This window comes from Peromyscus eremicus, chromosome X (genome assembly GCF_949786415.1).
Source record: "Peromyscus eremicus chromosome X, PerEre_H2_v1, whole genome shotgun sequence".
Taxonomy (NCBI): Eukaryota; Metazoa; Chordata; class Mammalia; order Rodentia; family Cricetidae; genus Peromyscus; species Peromyscus eremicus.
In genome coordinates, this window is record NC_081439.1 from 1,728,416 (window position 1) to 1,747,307 (window position 18,892).

Sequence of the window (18,892 nt, forward strand, 5' to 3'; positions counted from 1 at the left end):
AGAGCTCAGGAGGCTGAGGCAGGAGGATCATGAGTTAAAAGGCCAGTCTGGGCTACACAGTAAACCCTGTCTCAATATAACAACAACAAAAAACCCACACCGGCTTAGCTTTTTTTTTTTTTTCCTATCAGCAGGTATCAGAAGAAATTGACCTTTACTGGTAGTGGGGCATAGTCATGGCTTCTGAGTTGGAGCAGACAAATTTGTAGCTTGAAGGGTACTCATGATATCATAGATGCCTCCTACTGGCCAAAGTCCCAGTATAACTTCAAGCCCTTGCCAGATCCTTTTTCTTCAGGGCATATCAGACACCCCCCTCCCCTAGTACCTCCAAGGACATGCCCTCATGTTCAGAAAAACAGCACTTTGAGTTTTTACCTTTCCTTTTCCAAGTCTGGCAGATTGGATCAGGTAAGTTTTTCCCGAAGACTCAGCACTGAGGCACTTTTGATTGTAGGAGCCTTGCTTCGGTTGTCTACGGAAAGACCTACAGAGAGGACACAAAAATAACCATGGGGGAGTTACAAAAACAGAAAACTTAAAGCAGTAGTTACTTGGTCTATAATGATCATCTGCTAGCACCCTCTTACTCAATCATCACATCTAATCATCCATCCTAGATTCTCCCCACCCTGGAAACCTTTATAAAGCTGAGAATGCTTTATCTTTCTCAGCCACAGTAACTAGAACAATACAAATTTATGGATGAGCCAAATGTCCCCACTTTATAAGGGTATCAGAGTAAGTGGTAGGTAGCTCAGTGGTAGAATGCTTGCTAGGTTCAATTTTCAACACCAAAAATTATGGCTAGGATAGTGCCAGATGAGTATCACCCAGTACCCACCTCTCATCTAGAAAAGTGAGGCAAGCAAAGATCATAGTAAATTATCCCTTGATGAGAGATTATCTTAATATAAGTCAGCATATCAATTCTATCTTCTTCAGTTCCTATTTTTTGTAAGCTCCATGAAGAGGTAGGTACATTATGTTCCATTATAATATTCAACTTCATTTTAGCCTCCCTCTTCGCATCCCTGATCAAAGCTTCTAAGAGCTCTCTAATGTCCCGTCTCCACAAACACCTGATGTCTCCTGATTTCCTCACCACCCCCAAAATATGTGATTAGTTTCAGCTAGACCTCAAAGTAAATAAACAAGAGACAGCTTTGTATAGCTTAGAGGACAAACATTTGTTATGGTTGGTAGAACACAAGAGGGGGGAAAGACAAGCATTATTAAAGTAGATGACCATATTAAACCTGTAAGTTTCCGAACATTCTTGTACTTTAGCTTTCACTAACTCATATGTCTCGGTGATAAGTGCCTGGGAATCATCAGCTGTGATAGTCCTGGGGCCCTCCTCTACAAGTCGGAAAGTAGTTCACAAGTGCCCTGAAAGTTGTTTCCAAGTCATTCCTGGCTCCTTCACTTTGAACTGCCTGAGATCAAGAGTCACACCACAATGCCATGGTCTGATTCAGAAAATTGGAAATAAAGTGTGGGTTCTGGAATTAGAACACTGTAACCTGTATTATTCCAAACTAACCAGCTAAAAAAATCTTTCAAGGCAACAGTATTGGAATAAGAGCTCTTCTCTAGTGACAGAAGTATACAAAAGAGCACAAATGAAAGAAAGGTGGCAATGATGGTACCTGATGTTGAGAACTTAATATGAACTGGGCACTCCCCAACTTAATATGAATAGCACCTTCGAACTTCTGTAATCCTTGAAGTGAGAGTTTATCCTCTAATAATTCAAGCATTTAAACTCAGAACTCACCTTAAATAAAAAAGAAAATGATAATTATCGAAGTAGGATACTCTTAAGGTTAAACAAAAAAGAAAAAAATCTATTTTTATTTATCCAGAGTCAGCATATAATGTGTAAGAACTACACTATTCAAAGGGTACAAAGGCCAGGCTCTATGTTCCCACCATTACAGATGTTCCAGAAATACTAAACTAAATAAAACACAATGCTTTGTTTCAAGTGGACTCTGCTCTTCTCCCCACCCCCATTCTCCAACCCCCAGGCTGACAAGAAGTGGCTGCAGGCAAGGTATTTAAGAAGTAGTCTGGAAAAGTGGATTCTGGTTATCATGAACTAGGCAACGATGTTGTGCAACCAGTTTTCACCTTTTTTTTTTTCTTCATTATTTTTCAGAGTTGGGAGAGTAGCAGTTATCTTTATTTGACTCAATGCAGGGAATGAGGTCGCCTTTCCCTCTATGACACTGTCACCACGGTTTTGATTTCTTATACAATGAAACTGAGGAGGATAGAGGGTGGGGGTCTCCTCCTCAGCTTCAGAGATGAGTGTATCTCACAAGGTGGGGGGGGGGGGGTCGACCCTTGCACACATCTCAGAACGTGGATTTCCTTGCAACTCAGAACGCCAATGGAGCAGCCAAACAAGTTTCTTGCCAAATCCCTACAAGCGACCTATGTCCTAGGGCTGCACAGAGATAAACTCTTAAGCATGTCTTCACATATCACCATTAAGGACACTCGACATCCCACCCCACTTTCTTCCTGACAAATAATGAACACAGGTTGCCCTGTGTAATTTAAAGCCAGACTCCACCAAAGCCAAGGTTCGGCTCCGAAATGCAGGAGAAAAAGATTGGAGGATTAAACAAATAAATGTGGCCCCCTCAGAGGAGGTAATAAAACGAACTAGAGAGCTGGAGAAAAGTTAACAACTGTGCCATGCCCGGTGGCAGAAAAATCTCCCCGTAATTGGCAAAGCCCTGGCGATTTTCCCACCCCCAGGACCGCAGGGCGCTTGGCGGCTGCGAACACTCGCAGCGACCTAACAATGACTGGAGAAAGGAAAGTTCACTGGCCGGCAGAGCGCCCGCGCTCCCGCTAGGTTGGCATTTCGCCTCTCGGGGTGCCTGGTTGCTCCCTACACTGCCGGTCTTCCCCTCTCCAGACACTCGGTGTCTTCCCGCTCCGCAAGGCTCAAACAGCCAGGGTGCGCCCTCTCGCTGCTAGGACCAGCCAGCTACAGGCTGTAGAAAGAGCATGCCCTCTAGCCCAGAGGTCTGGCCCCCACGAGTCCCTGATAGCACGGAACAGGCACGGGAAGGGGCGCCGGGGGGGGGGGGGACTGTGAAGGGAACGGCCGCCACAGTTATGGCGCTCAATGCCTCCTGAGGTTTCCCGAAGGCTGCAGCCGAGCTCGCGTGTCCGTGTCCGCTCCCCCCCCACCCGCCCCCAGCTCGGGCCACCAGGCACAGCGCGCCACCAGCAGAGGGGCGACTGGGCACTTTACCTCAGCCCACACACACTCCCGGCTCCAAAGCTCTCGGGGGACACCGGAGGCAACCGCTTCGTGGTGCTGGAGCTCCCCTGAGCGCGGCGAGGCCGGGACCCCTAGCTCCACGCCGCCCTCGTCCCACTCCTCGAGGCCGCCACTCCCGCCGCCAAAGCCGCACTACGCCCACAACCTCGCTGCTGCTACTGCAGCTACCCTCGAGAGCGCCTACCTTCGGCGCTGCTTCAGGCTCCGCTCCTTTCCTGCCGCACACTGGGGCCCCCTCAACGTGCCGGGCGAGTCCAGCTAGGGAGGTAACCGCCCCCTAGCCGCCCGCTTTCTTCTCTTCCCTCCCTCGCACCTGCCCCCTAATCTCCTCCTCGCCCCGCCCTCCCGCCCCGGGCCTCCCGAGGAGCCACGGGGGCCGCCCCCTAGCGCTCTGCTCCCGCCCTCCGCCCTGGCCGCCTGGCCTGTCAGGCCTCAGCCCTGGGCAGGCTGCTGGGCGGCGGCGGCCGAGGAGGCGCGGAGCACTATTGTATTCCTGACACTGTGCGCTCCCACGCTCCGCCTCTTCCCTTTCCTTCCTCACCACCGCCACTCCCCCCCCCACCCCCCCCCCCCCCCCAACCCGCCGGCTGCGCTCGCCCTACCCGACCGACTCCCCGCCGTCTGCTCGCCGCGCGCTCTTCTGGCGGGCTGGGCGCCGTCGCCAACGCCACCGGCTTCGAGGCTCCGCCCACTTCGGGCTCCCGCACGCGCGGCGCAATGCTTCAGGTGGGTTCTCCTCCCCTCCTGCTGCGCGCGCTGCTGCCCTGAGGCGTCCCAGCCTCGCTAGGAGCTAGAAAGGGCGAGGTGCACTGGCTCCTGCTCTATCACAATCCAGACCGAGCTTTTCAAGCCCCTAATCCAACTCTAAAGTTCTACAAGTGCAATTTGTATATAAACTCGGTGACCACCATTGATTTCTGTCATTTCTCCTTGAAGTATGGAAAAATAATAAAGGCAAGGAGACAATTGACAACACATTTATCCAGTTGTAAGCAAACATGCTTTATGGTGTGGGGCTTCTTTTTCTGTATTCTGATATCTATTCAGTTAGCTTACAGCTCCCAGTTATTCAAACCTTCATACAGGTGTTGCTGTGGAGGTATTTTGGTAATATAAAGGCTGATTGACTTAAAAGTAGGGGTCATTTTCTTGGATAGTGTAGGTGGCCCGTCAGCATTATTTGGAAAAGCCTTTAAACACGGGCTGAGTTTTTCCTGAGAGAGGATTGGATGGAGAGTTTAAAAACTTCACCCATGGATACTTGCTTTGGTCTATGCCTCTGGTTCCTAATCGCCTGCCTTGCAGCTTTTATTTTGTTTAGCCAATATCACAATTATAGAAGATAGTAGCTTTGAATGAATAAGTGGGAAATGATGTATATTATTAATATATAAAATAAGTGAATATAAATTACTAATGGTTCTGGCCCTTTGAATTCTGACAAATACAGAAGTTTGCAAGCAACTTTTTATTTACCTTTCTAGAATTGAAAATACATCATTCACAATTATAATAAACTCATGTAATCATTTTCACTTATATTTCTAGGATAACATTAATGTGGACTCTTGTATTTTGTCTATTTTTCATACTTTCTACTTCATTATATGTAAATCTATGCGTGGTAAAATATTCATAGTCCTTCACATTTACTGTTATATTTGATTTATTTTAAAATAAAACTCCACAGGAAGATGTAAAAATATTAGAGGGGTCTCATGAACCCCTGTAAGTACCTCTCAGTTTTCTCCCAATAGTAATCTTACATAACTGTATCAAAAGCAAGATAGTGACACTAGTCCAATCCATAAAGCTCATTCAGATTTCATCAACTTAACAAGCATCCATTTCTGAATGTGAATATGTAAGTTCTACACAATTTTATCACCTGTGTAGATTTCTGTGACCAACACAACTATCTCAAAGATTCCCCCTGGAATCCTTCATCATCAGTCGCCTCCTTTTCCTAAAATAATTCCTGGCAACTCCTAACATGTTCACCACACCATCCCTATAATTTTGTCATTTCAAGCATATTATATAAATGGAATCATACATTTTGAAACATGTCGGTTTTTTCACTCAGAATAATTTCTTTAACATCTATCACTGTTTTTATTGCTGAGTGATAATCTACAGTGTGGATATACCACAGTTTAACAGTTCATCCATTGAAGGACATTTGGACTGTTTCCAACTTTGCCTGTTAAGAAAAAACTGCTGGGCCATGGAGATGGCTCAGTAGGTAAAAGCACTAGCCACTAAGTCTGATGACCTTATTTTGATCCCTGGTATCGAAAAGTTGAAAAGAAAACCCTGAGTCTTGAAAACTGTCCTCTGACCTCCACACATAGGACACACACACAAATAGGTGTAATAAAATTTTTTAAAAAGAATAAAAGTGCTGTAAACAGTCTTATAGAGGTTTTTGTGAAAACAGTTTCATTTTCTTATGCCATGGATGGTCAGATGCTAAGTGTGTGCTTAGTGTTATAAGAAACATTTTTTTCAGACTAGCTGTACCATTTTGTTTTCCTAAGTGCCATACATAAAAGATCAGTTTCTTTACTCTTAGTATTTGTTAGAAATAGTCACTATTTCTGTTTTAGCCATTCTGTGGTGATAGCTCATTTTAAATTGACTTTCCCTAGTGGCCAATGATGCTGAACTTCCTTCATGTCTCTAGTTGCCATCTCTTTGGTGATGTGTCTGCTTATGTCTTTTGGATATTTTCTAATTGGATTATTTCTTACTATTAAATTTGGAGAGTTATTTATATATTCTGAATACAAGTCCTCTGTCAGATATGGATATGATCAGAAAATAGTTTTCCCGTTCTTCAGCTGATCTTTTCATTTGTTTAACATGAGATTTCGCAAACTATTTCCAGAGAGAGCCAGTTTATCGAGTTTTGCACTTATACATAGTGCTTTTGGTGTCAGGTCTAAAAAATCTTCACCTAGCCGGGTGGTGGTGGCGCACGCCTTTAGTCCCAGCACTTGGGAGGCAGAGCCAGGCGGATCTCTGTGAGTTCGAGGCCAGCCTGGTCTCCAAAGCGAGTTCCAGGAAAGGCGCAAAACTACACAGAGAAACCCTGTCTTGAAAAAAACCAAAAAAAAAAAAATCTTCACCTGGTCCCATTTGCCTTCTTTCATGTTTCCTCTAGAAAGTGTTATAGTTTTATGTTTTAAGTCAGTGTTTCACTTTGAATTAATTTTTGTTATAAACTTGGACCTAAGATAGAGATTCTAATGACTGTCCTTGCTTCATTAAATTGCTTTTATACCTCTGTCAAAATCAATTGGGCCATCTGTATGGGGCCATTTCTTGGCTCTTTTGTATTCTATTAATCTATGTGTCTCTCCTGTGACTACTAGTCTTAATTGTGATAGGTATAAAACAAGTGGATAGAGCAATCCCTCTCACTTTATTCTTCCAAATTGTTCTGGCTATCCAAGTTATTTTGTCTTTGTTGTTTTTTGTTTGTTTGTTTGTTTGTTTGTGGGTTTTAAGACAAAGTCTTACTATGTATCTCTGACTGTCCTGGAACTCACTTTGTAGACCAGGCCAGCCTTGAACTCACTGAGATCTGCCTGCCTCTGCCTCCCGAGTACAGGGATTAAAGGTGTGTGCCACCACAATTGGCTGGTAATTTGTCTTTTCATGTAAATTTTGTAATGGATTTATTTGTATTTATAAAACCTTGATGTAATTGTTAGAGGAATTGCATCAAACCTATATATCAGTTTGGGAAGAACTGACAGCTTCCCAACATTCTCTTCTAATCCTTTAACATGATAATTTCCATCTCTCCATTTAGTTGTAATCTTCTTTGACTTCTTTATTGGCATTGTGGAATTTTATAGCATATAGATCCTATGTACAGTATGTTAAGTGTGTACCTAAGTACTTCATTTCCTTTGTCATGGTTGTAACTGGTAATGTGTTTTAAATTCCAGGCACACATTAATTGTTCACTGTCAGTATAGCAGAGAAATGCAATTGATGTTTGTGTGTTGATCTTAATATCTTGTGACATACTGAACCCAATTATTGGTTTTATGAATCTTTTGGCAGGTACTTTGGAAATTTCTATGTAACAAATTATGTTATTGGGTTTGTAAGATGGCTCGGTGAATAAAGGCACTTGCTACCAAGCCTGATGGCTGGAAATGAATAAATATAATTTAAAAGAAAGAAAGAAACTTGTGTTGTTTAGGAGTGGAGATGGTTTTAACTCCTTTCCAATCATATGATTTTTATTCATTTTCTAGCCTGATTTCACTGAAGGCAGCATTTGAAATATGTTGAATGAAAGTGATAAGAGTAGACAACCTTTGTTGGGATAGATCTTAGGGAGAAACATTACATCTTTCACCAGTAAATGTGTTACTACCAAAGTTTTGGGAGATGTTCTTTATCAAGTTCCGAACATACCATCTATTCATAATTTGCTGAAAAGTTTTTTTTTACCATAAATTAATGCTGAATTTTGGTAAATATATGATCATATCATTTTTCTTCATTAGCTTGATGGATATGGTAGATTACATTGATTGAATGTTAGGGTTTTGTTATTTGGGCTTTTTATTGGTTTGTGGTTTTGTTTGTTTGTTTGTTTGTTTGTTTTGAGACAGAGTCTCACTGTGTAGCCCAGGGTGACCTCTAACCTGTGATCTTCCTACCCATGAGTAAGGTATATTCCTGACACTTTGTCTGATAGTTTTTAAAAAATATTTTGCATATGTGTATGTGGTGTACATGTGTGTATGCCTTTTTACATGTGTGTGGGTGTATACATGGGAAGTGAACATGCACATGTATACATGTGTGGAGACCAGAGATTGATATTGAGTATCTTATTTGATTGTTCTCTACTTTATTTACCAAGGCAGGGACTCTGACTTAACCCAGAGCTTGCCAATTTTGGCTAGTCTAAGTAGTCAGTTTGCTCTGGAGAGGGCATCACAATGTGGGATGTCTTCTCAGACAGAATCACAGGTGGGCCACTGTGCCTGCCCAGCTCTTGACATGGGTCCCAGGAATCTGAACTATGGTTCTCATGCTTACACAGTAACTGCTTTCTCCACAGAGCCATCTTCCCAGCCCTACTATTTTTTTTAAATTCAAAACTGGGTGTAGTGGTGAATGCCTATAAGCCCAAAACTCAGGGGCAGAAGCAGGCAGATCCCTGTGAGGCAGGTCTACATAGAGAGTTCTAGGACAATCAGAGCTACATAGACCCTGCCTAAAAAAACAAAAAACAACCAACCAACCAAACAAACAAACAAAAAAACAAAAAACCCAGCCAGGTGGTGGTGGTACAAGCCTTTAATCCCAGTACTTAGGAGGCAGAGGCAGGCAGATCTCTGTGAGTTTGAGGCCAGCCTGGTCTACAAAGTGAGTTCCAAGTCAACCAGGCCTGTTACACAGAGAAACCCTGTCTCAAAAAACAAAACAACAACAACAACAACAACAACAAAACCAACAACAACAACAAAAAACACACAAAAAACCCACACAAATTAATTATTCAATTTATTTTATGTGTATGGATGTTTTGACTGTCTGTCTGTCTGTCTGTACCACATGCATGCCTGGTACCTGTGAGCGCAGAAAAAAGAGATGGATTGCCTAGGCCTGGAGTTATGGATGGTTGTGAGCTGCCATGGGAATAGAACCTGGTTTCCTCTGAAAAAGTAACCAATGCTCTTAATCATTGAGCCATCTCTCCAACCCCTCTAGTAGATGTTTTTAGAGATAATCTTACAGGGGTGGAGTTGTGGGTCAGTACTTAAAAGTGTTTGCTTCTAGAAGACTGGAGGTCAAATCCCAGCACCCATGTCCAGTGGCTCACAAACACCTGTAACTTCTGCTCCAGAGGATCTACCAGCCTCTTCTGGCTTCTGGGGGTACCCAGCATACACATTATACATGTGTGGGTGCACACACACAGACACACACACAGAGAGACACAAATATTTTTTAAATTACACTTATTTATTTTAGGGGTAGGAATATGTATGGAGGTCAGAGGACAACTTGCAGGAGTCAGTTTTTTACATCCATCATTTGGGACCCAGGGATCAAACTCAGGTCCTCAGGCTTGGTAGCAAACAATTTTATCTGCTGAGTCATCTCCCGAGTCCCTAGTAGGTTTGGGTTGTTACTGTTTAAGCTTTTGGTTGAACCAATCTTATATAGTTAGAAAAAAACCCTCCTGGCTATAGTAAGATTATTTGTATACCTTTCTGGATTCTAGATTCTGTATTACTAATATTTTGCTGCAGATTTTTGTGCTCAAGTTCTTGTCAGATTAGGCTTTATCTTGGAGGGGGAAGGGTATCATTATCTAGTTTTGGTATTAGGAAACTGCTGGTCTCGTAAATGAGAGGAAGTTTTGGGGAAAAAATAGTAACAGAGCTTTAGTGGGAATCTAGAAACTTTGGTTTTAGGAATGTCCTTACCATTTCCAGAACTGATATTTGTGGCTTACAGTGCATAATCTGTTTGCACAAATGTGTATCCCAGGACAAACATTCAACTCTCCTGATTTCCAGGCTGCTGCAGAAAGACAACAGCAAGCCTGACTGCTGTCTTTGCAAGGCTCAGTTGCAAGGTGAATCCTTTCCTGGCATTTGGAACTTGGTTTAGGGTAGGGTTCCTACCATTTCCAGACTAAATAACACACTCACTGACCTAAGCTGTTTGTCTAAACAATATGCTTTATGGTGAACACCTATCTGCTTTTCTATAGGAATGTAGAATTTTAACTAAGTGCTAGGCAGGAAGTGCCTACGTGAACAACCCCCAATATTGCCTCAGGAACTGAGTTTCTAACAAGCTTCCCTTGCAGGCAACATTTCACACATGTCACAACTTGTTCCTGCAGGAATTAGTACACCCCTTGGGTCTCTACTGGGAGCTTATACCTAGTTTCCTTTGGACTTCACCCTTTGCTAGTTTTGTTCCACATTCTTTTGCTGTAAAGAATCATAGCCTGGAGCATGACTCTTTGCAGCATTACGTGAGTCTTTGTGCTGAATCATCAAGCATAGGAATGACTTGGAAAACCCTTGACACAAATGTGTTCCTTATTCTTTGTTATTCTAGAATAGGTTGTATTCTTTAAATGTTTGATAGCATTTATCCAGTAAAACCTTGCAGGTTTCCTTTTTAGAGACCTTTAACATTTCAAATAGGCTGGACAGTGTTGGTAAATGCCTTTAATCCCAGCAATCAGGCAGAAACAGGCTCTGAGTTCGAGGCCATCCTGGTCTACAAAGAAAGTTCTAGGACAGCTAGGACTGTTACACAGAGAAACCCTGTAGTTGAAAGATTTTCTGTGCCCCACCCGGCCGGTGGTCAGGACAAATCTCTCTCACTCACAATCCCAAAGCTGCTTATAAAATAATCAGAGGCTTATATTAATTATTGACTGTATAGCCTATGGCTAAGAATTCTTGCTAGCTAGCTGTTTCATCTTAAATTAACCCATTTCTATTAATCTATATGTTGCCATGTGGCTGTGGTGTTACCAGTCTGCTGGCACGTTGTCCTTGGGCAGCAGGCTGGTGTCTTCCCCCGCCTCCGGTCTCTCTCTTGGATTTCCTGCCAGGCTATAACCTGATTTGCCATAGGCCAGAGCAGCTTCTTTATATCATAGCAACACATATTCATAGCATACAGAAAGACCATCCCACAGCAAAACCCTGTCTTAAAAAAACAAACTAAACAAAACATATATTTCAAATACATTTTTAAATAGCTATTGGGCTAGATAGGCAGTAAATACTCATATCAGTTGAGATTTCTATTTCATCTGAGTTGTCACATTTATATGCATAACGTTCCTTTATTTCCTTTACAGCATTACTAGAGCTATAGTAAGATCCCTTGTCTAATTTGTGAAGTTAGTGACTATCTTCTCTCTCTTTTTATCTTGGTCAGTATTTTTAATTTTTTTGAGATTATAATTACATCATTTCTCCTTTCCTTTTTTCCTTCAAAACCTTCCTATGTTCCCCACTCCATTGCTCTCTTTCAAATTCATGGGCTCTTTTTGCTTAATGGTCGTAATTTTTTAATATTTATTTATTTATTTATTTATTTATTTATTTATTGTGTGTGTGTGTGTGTGTGTGTGTGTGTGTGTATACGCGCACACGTGTACATGAAAATACATGAATGTGCCACAGCTTACATGTGGAGGTCATAGCACAGCTTGCCAGAGTTAGCTCTTTTTCCACCATGTAGGTCTAAGGGATTGAACTCAGGTCCTCAGGGTTAGCAGCAAGCACTTTTACGCACTGAGCTAACTTGCTAGCTCTTATAGTCTCTTAAAGTAGGATTTTACCTGATTTATTTGAGACCTCTTCTTTTTTTCTTTCTTTTTTTTTTCTTTTTTTTTTTTTTTTTTTTTTAATTTTTATTTTGCAATACAATTCAGTTCTACATATCAGCCACAGATTCCCTTGTTCTCCCCCCTCCCGCCCCCCTCACCTTCCCCCCAGCCCGCCCCCCATTCCAATCTCCTCCAGGGCAAAGCCTTCCCCACAGACTGAGATCAACCTGGTGGACTCAGTCCAGGTAGGTCCAGTCCCCTCCTCCCATGCTGAGCCAAGGGACCCTGCATAGGCCCCAGGTTTCAAACAGCCAACTCATGCAATGAGCACAGGACCCGGTCCCACTGCCTGGATGCCTCCCAAACAGATCAGGCCAATCAACTGTCTCACCCACTCAGAGGGCCTGATCCAGTTGGTGACCCCTCAGCCATTGGTTCATATTTCATGTGTTTCCGTTTGTTTGGCTATTTGTCTCTGTGCTTTATCCGACCTTGGTCTCAACAATTCTCTCTCATATAAACCCTCCTCATTCTCGCTAATTGGACTCCCAGAGATCCACCTGGGGCCTAGTCATGGATCTCTGCCTCCAGGTCCATCAGTAGTTGGATGAGGTTTCTAGCACGACAATTAGGGTGTTTGGCCATCCCATCACCAGAGTAGGTCAGTTCGGATTGTCGCTCGACCATTGCCAGCAGTCTGTTGTGGGGGTATCTTTGTGGATTTCTGTGGGCCTCTCTAGCACTTTGTTTCTTCCTATTCTCATGTGGTCTTCATTTACCATGGTCTCCTATTCCTTGTTCTCCCTCTCTGTTTTTGATCCAGCTGGGATCTCCCACTCACCCAAGCTCTCTTTCCCTCGACCCTCGCCCTTCACTACCCCCACTCCTGTCCAGGCTGTTCATGTAGATCTCATTCCATTTCTCTGTCGTTGGGCGATCCCTGTGTCTTTCTTGGGGTCCTGTTTTCCAGGTAGCCTGCCTGGTGATGTGAGTAGCAGTCCAGTCATCCTTGTTCCACATCTAGTATCCTGTTATGAGTGAGTACATACCATGTTTGTCTTTTACATGTTTGATTTTACCTGATTTATTTGAGACCTCTTCTTTTTTTCTTTCTTTCTTTTTTTTTTTTTTTTTTTTTTTTTTTTTTTTTTTTTTTTTTTTTTTTTTTTTTAAGTTTCTTGAGACAGGATTTCTCTGTGTACTGCTGTGGCTGTCCTGGAACTCACTCTGTAGACAGGCTGGCCTCAAACTCACAGAGATCCTGCCTCTACCTCCAGAGTACTGGGATTAAAGGTGTGTACCACCACTGCCCAGTTCTTCTTTTTTTCTAATGTGAAAATTTACTGCTGTAAATTCTCATGCTGACATAGCTACATTCCACAAACATACTGCATTCTTGTTTTCATTCAGTTTGTTGTATTTAAAAATTTTTCCCCTTAGATTTTTTGACCTATATATGTATTGTCTAGCTTCCAAGTGTTTGAAATTTTTCTTTTTTGACTACTCTATTGATTTCTAATTTGATTTCATTATGTCAGAGAACATGTTCTATAATTCTTTTATATTCAATGATGCTTGTTTTATGACCCAGAAGATGGGCTGTATTGGTAAATGTTTCATGAATATTTTCAAAGAAATTGAACTATGCTATTGTTGGGCATAGTGCTCTATAAATTAACACCTAGGGCTTCCTGGTGCGATTGATTCATAGTCTTGCTGATTTCCTGTATAATAGTTCTATTTCTGAGAAGAGGCTATTGAAATCTCCAGCTATAATTATGGATTTGTGTGTTTCTTAGTTCAATCAGACTTTGCTTCATGTCTTTAAAGCTATTTATTGGTATACTTATATTTAGGATTTCTGTGCCATTTGGGGGAATTGATTCATTTATCCTTATATGATACGCCTCTTCATCCATGGTAATCTTATTTCCTCTGAATTCTCCTTTATCTTATATTAGTATATATCTGCTCTTGCTTTTAAGAATTAACCTTTGTATAATTTCACATCCTTTTTAGTTTTTCTACTTATGTTATTATATTTGAAGTAGGTTTCTTGTAGATAGCATATACCAATTTTTAAAACTTATTTTGTACATTTCTTTTAATTTCTTTATTTAGAAAACTTAACTTGACCACTATTATTGATATTTAGCATTTTATTAGCTGCTTTAGAATTTTTTCTTCTGTTTCTCATTCCTCTTTTCCTTTTCTTGCCTTACTGTGGGTTGCCCAAATAATTTTTAGAATTTTATTTTGCATAGTTTTCTTAATGTTTGTTCTAGATATTAAAATATATGTGTAATGTATCATGGGCTATCATTCTCAATATTTTACCAGTTCTAATGTATTTTTGTATTCTTTGAGGCTAGTCTCACTTTGTAGTTATAGCTGACCTCAAACTTGTAGCACTCCTCCTGCCTCTGGCTTTTCAGTGCTGCGATTACAGGTGTGAGCCACCACACTTGGCTAGAAAACCTTGTTTTTGCTAGCTCTTTTTATCATTCTGCTTTTGAAATAGAATTTTCTTATTTATGTCTTTTAGATTGACCCTACTGTCAGGTTGTATATTTTTTGCTTGATTTTTGTATAGAAAAACATACAAGGAAAAGGGTAGTATATTAGATTTATTCTGAGTGTTATGTATGTCATTGTTTTCCTTCCTTTCTAAAGTTCCAAGACTCTTTCCGGTATCATTTCCTTTTGGTTTGGAGAGCTTCCTTTAGCCATTCATTAATGGTACATCTGCTAGTGAAACTTTTATAAATTTTCTCTGCCATCTGAGAATGTCTTTATTTCCCTTTCATTCCTGAAGGATATTTTCCCTGAACATGGAATTAAGAGTTGACAGTTCTTTTCTTTTGTCGTTTGAAAAATGTACCACTTCCTTCTGGCCTTTCTAGTTTTAGGTGAGAAATCTGCTATCATTTAAATCAGTGTTCCTTTATAGGTAATGAATGGTTTTCTCTCTAGCTGCTTTCAAGAGGTTCCCCCTGACACTTTGTCTTTCTCGGTTTTAAGAGGTTCATTATGCTGTGTCTTGGTGTGTGTATTTTTGTCGTTTCCTGGCCTAAATTTGTGGGCTGCAGTTCCAATGACAATTTAATTTTTAGGGCTCTGCCTGTGCCATTCTGGTCTGCTCTGTATGTTAATCAGAAACCACCTTGAAAACCTGAATCACAGTATACCACACTGCTAGTTCAGTTCCAGACCTGCAGGTGTGGTGATGTAGGCACGTATCACATTTGGACCAGGCAGGTGCCTTTCAGGCACTTCCCCTACAGATTTAAAGAATCTCTTTCTCCAGTACCCTGCTCTCTGAGAGCTTTCCTTTACTCTAATTGGGAGGGTGTGGGGCACCAGCTGCTGCTGGCAGACAGGGTGAAAGTCCAGACTTCTCACTCAGTTTCCACTGGCATGGAAACAGCAGCGGGGAGGGGGAGCACCTGTCTGCATCCTCCGCTGGTGCCCGATGGTGGGAGGGAAGCAGCAGATGTCCTGACTCCGCATGAGCTCTCTGCTGATGCCACTGGCGATAAACAGGAAAGTGCCTCCCCAGCAGCCTGCCTTGTGGTAGGGGTTAAGGGATCTGATCCTCACTTGGTCTCCTGAAGTGCCTGTGGGTTTGGGGGTTGGAGAGTGTCTGCTAGGGCTGTCCACTACCACTACGTGGATGCAGACATAAGATGCTAACTCTGGTTTCCCTGCGGCTGTGGTGGAGTGGGGGCGGAGGTCTTTGCTACTTGGTGGGTATCCACCAAAGCTGCCAGCTGGGCAGAGCACGCCTCTGCCAGCTGCCTGGTGTGTTTGGAGGATTGGAGCTCCTGCTGGCTCTTGGCTGTTGCTGCTAGCCAGCAGCAGGGAGGAAAGTACTTCCCCAAGCTCCCTGGTGCCTTTGGGACTCCTGCTTAATCTCAGCTGGTGTTCTCTTAAGGGAGGAGTGCTTTTCCTCCAGCTGTCTAGGGCCACTAAAGCAAGTTGACAACCTCTAGACCACACGTAGGCCCCGCTGACACCAGGACACTGCTGGTGTTGTCAATTAAGGTTTTTCTTCACTGGGCTAGATTTTTCTCCTTCTCCAGTGCTTTGAAGCCACAAAGAGCAGGTTTTTCTTTGGTTTGCTTTGCTCTAACTCAGGTTCTTGGTTACAGGCCTCTTTAGTACCTATTCTGACCTATGTGGAAGGTAAAAGGAAAAGTCAAGGAGCTCACCCAAATGCCATCCCTAGAACCCTAAGGTCCCTGTCAAGTTGGCTTTCTGCTTCCTACACTGCAGAGACCTTTCTGATGAACCTTTGCATAGTTCTTCAGAAATTTTAGTTGTGCGTAGAGGGGAACAGCAAGGAGAATTATCTACTATCTTGTTTGAAACATAAAGCAAGCTTTGTAGTATTAGGGATTGAACACACTAGGCAAATTTTCTGCTACTGAGCTATATCCCCAGCTCTCTTTTTTGTTGTTTTATTGAAAGACTCTCACACTGTAGCCTAGAATATCCTGAAATTCAGTATGTAACCTACACTGACCTCAAACTCACAGCAATCCTCCTATCTTAGCCTCTTGACTGCTGGGATTTATATAAATGGGTGCTACCTAGCTCAATCTCATATTTTAAATGAGAAAATGAAGAGATTTTTCTGTTTCAGTTGGAAGACAGAATTTGACATTAAGGGTAATGACTTCAGTTTGCACTTTAAAGAGAGAATTATTTTTCTTGGTGGAGATACTTTCACATGCACAAGGGATTGTTTATGTATACTTCTTGAACCACTAGTAACTAGTGACTAGTTGATGAAACAGAATGCAAGATCTTGAAACTGCTTAGGCTGTTTCATACACTCTATGGTGGTGTTTCATGCCATAAATGAGCTCAGGGGACTCAAAATGAAAAGACCAAAGAAGTCTAGAGAATTAAATGATCCCTCTTGGCAAAATCTCCTGTCCTTTGTCTACTATTATTTTTCTTGACCATCACACCACAATTTGACCTGATAAGAATCAGTAGCAGGCAGCATTTTCCTTAGACAAGTAAATACCTGCTTTCCACATGGGTTCCTCTGCCTGTGCACTGCACTGTGTAAACTCATAGACCAGTGGTCTGAAAGGACACTGGCCAAAGTGATAATGATAGTTACCAATGGGGAGTGGGGAGTGAAGAGGTTTGTAGATTTAGCTCTTGTTTTTCTCCAGGGAAAATGAACCTCTATCTATAGTTAACAATTAATAAAGCAAAACAATCTCTGTGTGTGACAAGCCACATGAGTCTGATTTTAAAAAGCCTTTAAGTTATGCTTCCTTTCTGCTCAGTAAAATATTATTTCACACTTGTGAAGCCTGGTGACACCTTACACTTGTCCAGAACATTACTACCATGACTTGCAAGAACATTTTTAGATAAAAATAGGAAAATAGTTGACACTTCAATTAAAGAAGCAATTTTATCTTCACTCAAGGTTGAAATGATAATGTGTAAAAATGGCCTTTATGTGTTATGGTTTCAAAATGAAATGCCCCCATGGGCTCATGTTTTGAAAGCTTGGTCTTCATTTGGTGGCACTGTTTTAGGAGGTGCTAGAAATTTCAGGAGGTGGGACTTAGCTCAAGGAAGTTGGTTACTAGGGGCATTTATCTTGTATCTCTTTGCCTTCTTCGTACTATGAGGTGATTTGCCCAGATCATAAGCTCTCATTGCTGTGATGTACTACTCCATGTGTCCAGAGTTAACAGAGCCAGGGGCTACAGACTGAAACCTCTAAAACTAGGAGACAAAGTCATTATTTCATCCCTTAAGTGACCTATTTTGTCACTGATAAATAAACTAACATAATATGCCCAGAAGTAAATAGAAAAGAACCAGCAGTAAGAAGCTTTTGCTAGTGGTGGTAGTATCATTTTGTTTTATTTCATTTTTATTTAAAAAATTTAGGAGGCTGGGGAGATGGCTCAGTGCTTACAAGCACCTGCCACCAAGACTGATGACCCGAGTTCAATCACCAGAACTAACATGGTGGAAGGAGAGAACCAACTCTTGAAAGTTGTCCTCTAACCTCAGCATGTGCATCATGGCAGGTGTACACACAGTTAATAAATAAACCTAAGAAAATGGTTTTTCAAATTTTTATTTAGCATTCAAAGTAATGAGTTTCATTATGACATTTTCATACACACACACACACACACACACACACACACACACACACACACACATCACTGTATCTTACTCATTTCATGTCTGCACTACCTGCCCCTGTCCATCTCCTAAACTGGCCCCTTCTCTCCTCTTATATAGTCCCACTTCTGCTTTTATATGTTACACACAGACACATACAGACTCACTTTCCCTCCCTCCTTCCCACCTCTATTTTTCCTCCCTTTCTTCTCTTTCTTGCCTGCTCTCTTGATTATGCATGAGAGAAAATATGCAATACTTTGACTTTATTTTTTCTATTACCCTCTCTTGTTCTCCACTTCCCTCTCTTACACTTTATACTTTCTCCTTCCCCCAATAGTCCCTCTTCTACTTTCATCTCCCGCTCTCTTTCTTATACACACACACACACACACACACACACACACACACACATACACACACACACACACACACACACACACACACACACACACGCACCTAAATTCTGCTTATGATAAAAAAAAAATTGTCTTTCTGAGTCTGGCTGCAATGAGGGTTTTATAGTCAATGTGATAAATTAATGAACACTAGAAATCTCACTTGGTTCTTTGCTGCTGCTGCTGCTGCTGCTGCTATTGCTGGTGGTGGTGGTGGTGGTGGTGGTGGTGGTGTGTGTGTACTACATGTACTAGAAATGTGCTGAACAACTGACTACAGTCCCAACCATTAGTTTTTGGGACAGGGTCTCCCTATGTTGCCCAAATGACCTTCCTGCCTCTTTCTCCAGGGTGCTATACTCAACTGGAGAGATCTTTTAACACACAAGACTTTATATGAAAGCTGTATTCATGAAAAATGACCAAAATGTTATTTGTACAGTATCTACTGTGTATTTGACTTAAATCTCCTCATCTAATCCTGCCCAAGCCCTCATGATAGTAATAATTATTTACATTTTACAGATAAATAAATGAGCCCAGAGAAAAACATCATTAGTGTGGACAATAGGTACTCTTCAAAATAAAAGTGCTTTCAACTAGCATGTAGATTTGCATATTTTACAGTACTCAATCTCTATCTCAAGGAAGAAGAGTGGAAAGAACCAACTAAGC

General features: G+C 41.8%; 1 protein-coding gene and 1 long non-coding RNA gene across 2 annotated transcripts in view; one reads left to right on the forward strand and one right to left on the reverse strand.

Moving 5' to 3' along the window:
- Positions 1-3,589, reverse strand: part of Jade3 (jade family PHD finger 3) — a 154,613-nt gene extending 151,024 nt beyond the window's left edge. The window contains exons 1-2 of the mRNA XM_059250225.1: positions 3,492-3,589; positions 379-487 (exon numbers count right to left, since the gene is read on the reverse strand). The gene's annotated coding sequence lies outside the window, so the exon portion shown is untranslated. The remainder of the gene's footprint in view (positions 1-378; positions 488-3,491) is intronic.
- A 303-nt stretch (positions 3,590-3,892) lies between these two features.
- The window catches only part of LOC131899187 (uncharacterized), a 34,848-nt gene continuing 19,848 nt past the window's right edge, over positions 3,893-18,892 (forward strand). Inside the window, exon 1 of the long non-coding RNA XR_009376068.1 lies at positions 3,893-4,033. This is a non-coding gene — a long non-coding RNA (uncharacterized LOC131899187). The remainder of the gene's footprint in view (positions 4,034-18,892) is intronic.